General features: G+C 41.2%; 1 pseudogene; it reads right to left on the bottom strand.

Moving 5' to 3' along the window:
- Positions 1 to 320: 320 nt before the first annotated feature.
- On the bottom strand, positions 321 to 2,153 carry LOC149160484 (L-type lectin-domain containing receptor kinase IV.2 pseudogene; annotated as a pseudogene).
- Positions 2,154 to 9,906: the final 7,753 nt, after the last annotated feature.

Raw genomic sequence — 9,906 nt, forward strand, 5'->3', positions numbered from 1 at the left:
GTACTGAAAAAAAAGGTTAGCAATGATAGGGTGCCTTCCAAGATTTTTTTATTGCCTTGTAACCTGTTGCTCCCACGAAGGCCTGGTGATCGATGAGCATTTCGAAGGGCATCATTAAGTTCAATATATATATATATATATATATATATATATATATATATATATAGATACAAAAATGCTTTGGGTCACCATATATTGCATTTAATGCTCCCTTTCTAATGTTAGTCACATAACCGTGCTAGCAGGATACAGAATTATCGGAAGCCAAATTGAACCTTCTATCTGACAGGCTTCTGGTCGACGTTTCCTCCAGATAATTATCACCTGTTAGGTTCCTTGCAGATTTCTGGAAGAGGAGCTTCGCCTTCTAGTATTTGGCAGACATGGCGCATTCCCGGCCTGCTCACCGGCTCTGTGTGAGAACACAACAACCCCAATTTCAGCACCTTCTCCATCTCGCCAACAGCATATCCTCCGTTCCCAAGTTTTGGATCCGCTGCCTCCAACAGACTTCTTTCCATGTACAGCTCCCACGCCCACTCCACCAAAATCGTTTGTTCCGCGTCCTTAAACATATCCACGGGCCTCCTCCCGCATGCCACCTCCAACAGCAGAACCCCAAAGCTGAACACGTCCGAGCTGGGCGTGGCCTTCCCTGTTTGTACGAGTTCCGACGCTATGTACCCCAGCGTTCCCATAACAATAGTCGTCCCCGGGTTCTCATTATGATCATACAGTCGGGCAAGGCCGAAGTCACCCAGCCGCCCGTTGAACTCCGAATCCAGCAGTACGTTGCTAGACTTTATGTCTCTGTGGATAACCCTCTTCTCCCATTCCTCGTGCAGATAGAGCAATCCCAATGCCATGTCCTTCAGGATCGCGTAACGCCGTGGCCACGGCAGGACCGTCGTCGGGTTCCCGAATATGAGTTTATCCAGGCTGCCATTGGGCATGTAGTCATAAACGATGAAGAGCTGCTTGTTCCTCCTGCACCACCCCCGGAGTTGAACCAGGTTTCGGTGTTGCATGCACCCCATTGTCGAGATCTCTGCCACGAACCCTTTCATTCCTTCTGTGAACTCCTTAGTTAGACATTTCACTGCGATTTCCTCGCCGCTGCTAGGGAGAACCCCCTTGTAAACCTTGCCGAAACCCCCTTGCCCCAAAACGTTTTCGTCCAGAAACCTGCCCGTGGCAAGGCTGAGTTCCTTGTAAGTGAATCTATGGGGCCAGAACTCCCACTCCCATTCTTCGATCGTTTCCTTGTGCTTGCCTTTTCTGAGAAACAAGGCCGCAACGACCAGCAAGCAGAAGACCAGAGTGGCTATTGTAACGCCGACTATGAATACTTGACTCGGACGCTTGGAATAGAGGTTAGCAAACGAAGGGAGACGAGAAATATCGAGGGGAGGCGCTGTGCCTTCTGTGGTAAAGCTCCACGCGAGAACTAAATGATCTTCGCCGAAATTCCCTGTAGCCGCTGAAAAACCAACGAACATCCTCTCTTGCAGGACGTTTTGTATATCGATTTTCTGAGATATGAGGGGCTTCTGTGGTCTAGGCGAACCAGCCAACGTTAAGGTAACGTTGAGCCGGCTTTGAAGATGGTCGTAATCAATCCAGGCCTGTATGTTGCGTCCGCTCTTGAGACTGAATCCATGGAAGTTCTCCCCATTCCAATAGCCAGCAGGCTTCATCTCCACCGAGGTGAGGTTGTTGATGTCCACACCCACGTGGTTGTCGTTGGGGTCATCAAATTCCGCACTCTGGATTGTATCGAACTCCACTGCCAACAAGTGATTGTATGGCTGCGTGTTGCTGGTGACGTTCAGCAAGCCCAGATACTCAGATGACATAGCTTCCACTGGAGATCTGCCAGCCGGCGTGACGATGAAAGCCATTCCTTCCCCGCCTGCGTCAGAGTGGGGACGCACCATGCAGAAAACGAAGGTAGTGCTGAAGGAGGAAAGCGTCTCGTTGCTTTTCATCTTCACGGGAATTGGATACAGCGCGCGGCCAAGTCTGAAATGAGTGTGATTTGTAAGGGCGAGAACGGATCCGGAGCGGATGAGCGAAGCATCCCCCTCGAAAATGAACTTGATTCCTTTGAATCCGTTGAGCACGAAACTGGTGTGTCGAAGATCCTCCCCCATGGCCCATGCAGGTAAAAGTGTTATGACGATGTAGCCGAAGGCTAGAACATGCAGTCTGCGCCATGGAATCATTATTGACCGATTACTTTGCCTAAGCTAATGTTCTCTCTGGAATAATGGCACAGATGTTGAAATATCTGGCTGTTGGAACTTGGATCCAAATACATGGGTTTTCTAGAGGGCCGTTCTAAATTCGTATCGGGACGACGACTAGTTACCATACCATTCTTTGCTGGTAATGTCCCTGTCGTCTACCAAATCATATTGATCGTCGTCCATATTTCCTTGACCGAGCAGCCTAATCCACAATAACACCATTAATAATGAATTGAGTATTCAACGTTATCGAATCGCACAGTTAAGTAATCACCGACAAAACTTTGACAGCGAAATTATGACTCCTATCCTTTTTTTTTTTTAACTCAAATGGGTATGATTTTATTTATTTGGTATGAATCTTGGAATTACATCATGGCATCCAATACTACAGTTCTTCTGTTTCTGATTCTAACACTATCTTTTGTACTACTACATAATACCATTTCCTCAAGAGTTGCAGGGATGAAATGAGCTTTCATCGTTTATAAGAAGTTGGCCTTTCCCGAGGGTACACCCTTTGTTTGCCATCAGATCTGCTTCTTTGTTCAGATTTCTGAGAATATAGAGAAATTTATATGAGTCGAAATCGAGCAGAACTCTCTTCAGCCTATTTAGTGTTTTGTTGAGGCATGCATTAGTGAACAGATTTCCCATGTTTAAATTTTTAATTATGATCTCTGAGTCTCCAAAGGCTTGAAATTCTTTGTCTCCTCTGTCCCTGACTATATGACAAGCTTTGAGGAGGCCTAGTATCTCCGCTTGATTGTTGGTTTTCTGTCCAATACCCCAACAAAAGTTGTCCCTTCTTGTTCCATCCGGGGCGTAGATGACCCCTCCAGCTCCTGTTGCCCCAGGATTGCCTTTGGAGTCTCCATCAAAGAATATTGTTGTAATTTTTTTCTTTCTCCACCTTTCATGTAAGTTTTCTTCAGAATCTCTTTTGCGCCAGGCCTGATTTCCTGCTTGAAGGATTGTTAGCTGCTTCCTTGGTTATGGGGGAAGGGGACCCAACCACTTCTCTTCTGCCAGAAGGAGCAATGGATCACATGCATAGTTCTGTTGTGTGTGCTTTTTCATTGAAAATCACATCATTCCTGGACAGCCAAATCTACCAGTACACGAATTTTGGTATGGTGTTCCAGACTTTCCTCCTATCCTAACAATCAGCGTTTTTTAACTATAATGTGAGATAGCTCTTTTTTATTTTTATTATTATTTTTTAATTAAGCTTCCAAAAGGCTATTTATGTATATTATGTTTCTCATTTTGATAAATATTATTAAATTTTATTTAAAAATATAAAAAATAAATAAAATAATTAAATTAAGAAATAATAATCACCCGTCGAAATATATAACTATGAAATTACAAGTACCATGAGTATATCAACAATCACGAAAGTTAAGTGAAGTTAATGCATCGCATCAAAGTATATGATAGCGAAATTATGAGTAATATCAGCTTGGAAGAACAAGAAAAGCGAATATATCGCATCAATTTCCAAGTTTTCTCCCGTAAATGATTTTGCTATCACAATAATAATCCTTACAATTATATAATACGAGTAAATAATAAAGTGTACTACCTAATACATTTTTTATTTTATAATGTAGTAGAGTAGCGAGATAAAATTTGATGGTGTAAATTGTATTTATGGATGAATTAAGATATTATATATATACAAGAAGTGTTGTTTTGAGATAGAGAAATTATCTTGGACGTACAATCAGTTAGTTGAAAGAATATCTTAACCACACACCAAACTAGGGACATATATGTAACCACACTTATAGAATAGGAACAAACTTCTTTACATAGAAAGTCACAACTGAGACAAGTAAGAATTACATTTTCCAACACTCCCCCTTAATGACTACATGTCTTGATATCAATTTGCAAAGTCTAGTTGTGGTCAAACATAACAAAAGAATATGTTGATATCCATATAAAGGAGCAACCATCCACCGGAATGCATGGGTGCCAACCGCTGCAACTGCCAGTCTACTAGGATGTCCTTCGCATAGATGGTTATGTCAGCCATTATAACTACACACATGTACATGTACCAGTCCTTGTATATCCCCCTCCATCATCATCATAGGTTTTATATGATTACCCATAACTATGCCAACAAGGGCTCTCAGCCATCAAGGCTCAACTCAACCACCAAGGCTCAACACAACCACAAAGGCTCAACTCAACTTCAAAGGCTCAACTCAGCCACAAAGGGCCTCAAATCTGCCACTAAGGCATTCTAGCCACTATGGGCCACAAATATGCCACTAAGGCACTCCAGCCACTAAGGCTCATGAGAGACCCAACTTAACCAATCCCAAGGTTTTCTCAGCTCACCCTCAACCATGCTAAGGGTTTTCTCGGCTCACCCTCAACCATGCTAAGGGTTTTCTCGGCTGACCCTAAACCATGCCTACAAGAATCCCTATCCACTTCACTCAAACACGTGGTTTCTGGCTTACCACAAACCAACACTGCACAATGGTTTCCGGCTGACCACAAATTTACAGTTACAAAGTGGTTTTAAGATTACCACAAAGTTTATGGGGGTAGACATGCCTCATCAGGCTTACATTACAAACTCTAACTCTGGAGTTACCAGGTACATACTTTACAAATACCACTATCAAAACATCCTAGACTTGCTTAAAATTAATATGCGTGACTCATAATACATCATGCTAGTGATTCTATTCTACAAACTCACACAAACTTTCACCTAGTTGTTCATCCTCCTTTAATCTTTTATGCAACTCCAATCATTATCCTCTGATTCCATCTTCACTGTCATGTCTTCATCATATCTGGTTGTTAATCATTCTTGTAAATAAATCTGTCTATTGTTGGAATGGCCAGTTCCAACAAAGAGACTCAAACTCGTGACAATAGGTAGCCAAACTAATTGTCAACATCTAATCCTTTCCACCAAACATATATCAGTATAATTTTAGATGCACTCCAACCCTTGATTTTTACCAAACATAATTATAACCAAAATGTCCCACCACAAAAATGAAGGTCAACTTTCTCATGCCATGGTTTTTCAAAGAGTAAAATTTTAATGACAAGCAAAGGAAAAAATAGAGCAAATTTGGCTAAACAATCCAAAAATACCATAGGAATCAATTCCAAGCAGCTACAAGCTCGGTGCTTCACAGCTCCTGTGCAACAATAAATGAAGGCTACATTTAGTGGAGAATGTGTTGATCTTACAGCCAACACACCAGCAAAAAATGTGGCTCCACTGACCAATATTTTAATCGACTCCTGGAAGCAATATGCCTAGAATTCAAGCAAAACGACCCACCAATTACATCACCTTTTCATGCCAATTTCCTTTTTGTTTATCTCTAGTTGATTTCGTTTCAGCGGTCCATCACAAATGTTGATCGAACCACACTCAACACTCTTCGTTTCCTTGCAGCCTAGTGGTTCGAAGAGAATTAGTGAGCTAAAGCACTTGGCTCTTAAGGTCGATCCTGTGGAGGGAAATGACAGTGGCTAGCCCTACAATGCTGCCTCCTTCTATATGCAGATCTGCAGAGGTTCTATATGCAGCGTTGTAGAGTTCTTGTCTGCAGGCTGAGTCTCTCATAGTGACACTGATGAAACATACGATGCCTTGGAGCCACGATAAAAAGTCGGCCCAGTGAAAACCCTCCTCAACCATATTCCTTAGCTCCGTTGCACTTAATAGGTGACATCATAGCTTAAAATGAACTTATTGAAACTCTACACTAAACATTGAAAATGTTTTCTGTCCTCTCGCTTAGAACATTCCAATTTCTTTCCATTGACATAGGCTTGACTAGAGATCCAGCATTGACTTCGGTCGAGAGGGAGGCCTTCAACCTTCTCCATATCTCAGAAGATGGTATTGTCACAGTTTCTCTCCTCGACTGTGGAGAGTTCGCATAGAGTGTTAACAAACCAACTCACAAAAAGATAGAAAAGATAGATCAACGACTTCAGAATCAGCCTCTTCAAGGGGGCAACCTCCTTTACATTACACAAATGAACAATTCTTGGATGATACAAATGACAAAACCCCCTTTCTATATATAGGAGTCTAAGGGATCATAATATAATCAAAACCGACATAACAATAATAATATAAGGGCACAACAATAATAATAATGGGATTCTATGGGGCACAATAATAACAATATGGGGAGAATAGAGGCACAATAATAACAATAAGGGCTACAATGACAATAGTAATGAGGGGATCACTAGTATTATACGAACTTAACATGCCCCTCCTTCAAAAAAGTGTTTTCCTCAACACTTGAGTAGTTTTGGATGCTTTTGTATAAAATTCTAATCCTCCCATGTGGAATCTTTAGTAGGTAAGTTGTTATGCTCTTGACCTGCAAGAAGATACTAGAATACCAAATATGTGAAGAAATATACCCAGAACACAAAACAATAAGAAATAACAGCATGTATTTTATTATTCCGAAAGGAAAGCAATGTTCACTTACCTCTTTGAGGGGGCATCCTCCAATAGAGTTGGGCTCAATTAAAAAATAAGACATGACGCTCCTCAATGGGAGTCTCTATCCTTTATATAGGATTCATACATGCAATACCATGGGTCAGTACCATGGTTTTTATTAATACGATCTATCTAATACCATGGCCCATTTGCAACTAACTATGGTCCCTTCTTTAAATGCGGGTCAACCACTTACAACTATTAATATGGGTTTTATTGACTCTTTAGCTAACTATAACTACGATGCGACCCTATTACATAAATAAGGGGGTTAGGGTTGGGCCCTAACAAGCCCTCCCCCATAAAAATAGTCTTGTCCTGAAGGCTGAAGCTGCGGAATCTGCTGAAGAACAATGGATGGTTCCCAGGTCGTATCTTTTGGAGAGGTGTCTTTCCACTTGACGAGGAGTTCCTTGATCGTGCGGCTACGCAGGTGCCGTTCTCGCGTGTCAAGAACCTGTTCAGGTTGGATCCCGATTGAACCTTCTTCATCCAATTCTGGTAGACTGGTTTGAATTCTGTAATGTATTTTATTATTCAGAAAGGAAGGTAATGTTCACTTGCCTCTTCGAGGGGGCAACCTCTAATAGAGTTGGGCTTAATTACAAAATAAGACATGACACTCATCAAGCGGAGTCTCTATCCTTTATATAGGATTCATACATGCAATACCACGAGTTAGTACCATGGTTCTTATTAATACCATCTATCTAATACCATGGCCCATTTGCAACCAACTATGGTCCTTTCTTTAAATGCGGGTCAACCACTTACAATTATTAATATGGGCTTTATTGACTCTTTAACTAACTGTAACTATGACTCGACCCTATTACATAAATAAGGGGGTTAGGGTTGGACCCTAACATGCCCTCCCACATAAAATTAGCTTTGTCCTCAAGGTTGAAGCTATAGAAACTGCTAAAGAACAGTGGCTGGTTCCCAAGTCACATCTTCTGGAAGGTGTCTTTCCACTTGACGAGGAATTCCTTGATCGTGCGGCTGCGTAAGTGTCATTCTCACGTATCAAGAACCTGTTCAGGTTGGAGCCAGATTGAACCTTCTTCATCCAATTCTGGTAGACTGGTTTGAATTCTGCAATGGTTCCCAACCACTTTCTTGAGGCATGAGCCATGGAAGATGGGATGGAGTTTTGCAGTGGGTGTCAAGGCTATTGTTACACAAAAATATCGTCACCATGATTATTTGCAGTCAGTATGGGTCTATCATCACTTGTACTGTCCTCCTAAGCAAGTCTCAGACCTCACCTCCTTAAATCAAGCTTTGGAAATGAGAGAAATACATTAAAAATCAATGTAACTCTGGTTCCGCACTTTCTCTCATGGTCACCTGCGGTCCCGCACCTTCTGTGTACAAAAATTGTGGACCTGCCTGCTCTGTCCCTAATGGTGTAGGTGCGGACCCCTGTGAAAGTCAAAAGGCGCAAGTTTTATCTTAAAAAACTCACTTTGGATTAATTCTAGAGGTTTCTAGAAGGAATTTTGATGTGGATTGTTCGCTCTGAGGTGGTTCATGCATCCCAAAAGAGAAGGAGCTAATCCCGTGATGAGAGGAGCTATCCCTTTGAAGGAGGGCTTTATCCCTTTGAAGGAGGACCTAGTAACCTCCCTCCATTGCACTATAAATACAGGCATTGGGCTGGTTGCTAGAGAGGTTAGAAGCTGAACATTTTTGAGGGTAAATGCTGGTGAAATCAAGACTTCCTAGTTGAGCTTAAGAGGAGAGATCACACATCTTTTTGGCTTCATTGGGGAGTGAGTGAAACTTTTCAAGGTAGAGGAGACTTCTTGCTGGACCCTTGGAGGATCTTGTACATCGTCAAGGCAAAGGTTGTAAGGTTCTTCTTCTTTTCAATTAATACAATCAAACTCATTTTTCTCAACAAGTATCTTATGTTATTTGTTTCATGGACTCCCTGACTTTCATGTTAAATATGTTTTATGCAATTGGCTTTTCAGGTGCTATTTAATTTGTTTGCCTTGTTTGTGTTTGCAGATTCGCGAAAAGGAGCTCATTTGGATCGAAGGAGCGAGGGCATCCACAAGCTAGCGTTGGACCCAAGGTAGGCCATAAAAACACTTGTTTGATATTGTTTATTTAAACATATTTAGAGAAAGATAGTGTCTGGTTGGTTTGCTTGTCATTAGGTCTTCTTTAGATTCTAGGAAGGTCTATCTTGTCCGCAAGATCGACTTATTCAGTGCGACAAAATGGCGACCATACTGGGGAATTGATTGTTTTCCTTGTTTTTACTTTGACCTGAGAAACTCTATTTTTGTTTCTGTTTTTGGCTTGTTGTGTGTAAAATTGGGTAGAGTTTGTAGATCCAGGGTTATTTTTAATTTTTCATAGCTTTGGGAGAGGACCGCACCCTAGCTGTTTGATATAGTGCGTACTTACCCGCAGCTTGGCTTTTAGCACAAAGCGGGACTGCACTTGTGCCAACTGTGGGCCTGCGGACCCTGTCAAAATTTTGAAAACCTTAAAATTTCCTCTGTCAGTCAGCTTAGTTTGTCTTTAGAAATTGTTATCCACTGCCCAGACCTGCATATAACTTGTCAGAAGCTTTCCTTGGATTGATTTCGTTAGTGTTAGGGTTTTAGGTGAAATTCCTAGGAGTTTTGCTTGCGTAGTGGCTCTGAGCTTAGAGGCTGTAGGGACTTCAGATCACCTTAGTGTCTACCAGCTTTCTTATGAGTCTGACCATTAATGAAATCTCCCCTTGTTTGAGGAATCCGCTTTGATTTTTCTCTTTACAAAACTTCGAAAAGCTTGTGTTTGAGAGTTTGGATTTTCATTTTAAAAAAGAAAACGAAATTAGTTGTTCTTGACTGATTTGTGATTCTGCATAAATTAGTCCTTAGCTTGCATGTAGCTGAGTAAAACATCCTTAAAAAGGACTTTTAGTAGGCTTTGACTTCAAATAGGTTTTTATAGTTTGTAGCTCTCAAGGTTAGTTATTTTCATTAGTTTTGAGTGTTTTATTTACAAAATATAAAAAAATCTCTTTTGAAAAAAGTTTGTTTTTTGTAGTGTTTGAATGCTTTGAAACGAAAAAGGGAAATTTTTGTGAAATAATTAGTTGTATCATTTTGAGTGCTTTGGAAAGGAAAAGCTCTT

Source organism: Pinus tabuliformis, chromosome 5_2 (assembly GCF_031772625.1).
Source record: "Pinus tabuliformis cultivar Carrire ecotype Pingquan chromosome 5_2, CPIR1, whole genome shotgun sequence".
Lineage (NCBI taxonomy): Eukaryota > Viridiplantae > Streptophyta > Pinopsida > Pinales > Pinaceae > Pinus > Pinus tabuliformis.